This window comes from Mizuhopecten yessoensis, unplaced genomic scaffold (genome assembly GCF_002113885.1).
Source record: "Mizuhopecten yessoensis strain PY_sf001 unplaced genomic scaffold, ASM211388v2 scaffold4891, whole genome shotgun sequence".
Classification (NCBI taxonomy): domain Eukaryota; kingdom Metazoa; phylum Mollusca; class Bivalvia; order Pectinida; family Pectinidae; genus Mizuhopecten; species Mizuhopecten yessoensis.
The window spans coordinates 41,452-43,375 of record NW_018405773.1 but is presented as its reverse complement, the minus strand read 5'-3'; positions in this window follow the sequence as shown (position 1 = coordinate 43,375).

The window sequence follows — 1,924 nt, the reverse complement described above, 5'->3', positions numbered from 1 at the left end:
TGTGTTTTGGGGACAGACATGGCGGGGAACATTACAATGAACAGGTTCACGCATCAAATAGAAAAGATATAAAAGAAAATCATGACTTTGTCTATTCACACCGCTTTGTAATGGGGTAAAAAACACATTTTATATTCATCATCAAGGTAAGTGTATGTCCAGTACTGCTTTAGATTTTAGGTCACCTGAGACAAAGTCGTGCGTCATCCGTAGTGAGTCCGTATTTTTTTTACATTTTCGACTTCTTCTCCAAAACCCCCGAACTAATTTCAATGAAATTTTGTAGAAACCTTCCATGGCCCAGGGGCCTGAGGGGCGGGGCCAAAAAGGGTCAAATTGACTAAAATTTCAAAAATCTTCCTCTCAAGATCCAGATATGATAGAATCAAATACTCTGCATAGATGGAAGGGTCTTAAGGTGCTTTACCAAAATGGTGAATTTCATGACCCTGGGGTTTCGCGTTTCCCCTTGGGGAGGGGTACACTTTACTATAGTTTATATAGGGAAATCACATTTTGGACCAGCATTTGTTTAATTTCCATTGGAATTAATTCAAACTTGGTTAGCGTTATCAGTATTGGATAGCAGTTTGATGATATGCACAAATCAGTCCTGACTGACCCCCAGGGGCTGATGGGTGGGGCCAAAAAGGGTCAAATTGACTAAAATTTCAAAAATCTTCTTCTCAAGATCCAGATATGGTAGAATCAAATACTCTTCATAGATGGAAGAGTCTTAAGGTGCTTTACCAAAACTGTAAATTTCATGACCCTGGTGTCTCCCGTTTTCCTCCTGCGGAGGGGGTAAACTTTACTATAGTTTATATAGGGAAATCACATTTTGGACCAACATTTGTTTAATTTCCATTGGAATTAATTCAAACTTGGTAAGCATTATCAGTGCTGGATAGAAGTTTGATGGTATGCACATAACAGCCCTGACTGACCACCAGGGACTGATGGGTTCGGCCAAGACCCAGATATGGTAGAATCAAATACTCTTCATAGATGGAAGGGTCTAAAGGTGCTTTACCATAATTCAGCTGACTGACAGAAACACTATTTGTACATAGTACATATACTACCCAGATCTTTCACACTGCTTTTGCATTACATGTAGTTCAAGTTACCTTTGTTACAAAATAGTTTCTTTTTCATTTGGCAACATCGATAACAACAGTTTTTACATAACTCAGGTGACCGCTAAGGCCCATGGACCTCTTGTAAAATTCATAGAGTTAAATGAAATAAACATGAACATAGTACATAAAATGAAAGGAAAGTATTCCGGGTCAAACATTTCCTGGATTTGACGGAAAGCATATGCATCATGACCTAAATCATTAATTGTTTAATTTTCCGGGGCAGCTAGTGACGTTACGTCTCCTCAGTTCGTGTTGTTGTCTTTTTCTTAGCCTCTGTGTCGCTTCCATTCTTAATGTACTCTTCATTGGTTTGTGTTTCCTTAATGTACCCTATATTGTGTTTGTGTTTCCTTAATGTACCCAATATTGTGTTTGGGTGTCCTTAATGTCCCCTGTATTGTGTTTGTGTGTCATAAATGTACCCTATATTGTGATTGTGTGTCCATAATGTACCCTATATTGCATTTGTGTGTCCTTAATGTATCCTATATTGTGTTTTTGTGTCCTTAATGTCCATTGTACCCTATATTGTGTTTATGTTCTCTAAATGTACCCTATCTTGTGTTTGTGTGTCCTTAATGTACCCTATATTGTGATTGTGTGTCCTTAATGTACCCTATATTGTGTTTGTGTGTTCTCAATGTACCCTATATTGTGTTGTGTGTCCTTAATGTATCCTATATTGTGTTTTTGTGTCCTTAATGTACATTGTACCCTATATTGTGTTTGTGTGTCCTTAATGTACCCTATATTGTGTTTGTGTGTCCTTAATGTACCCT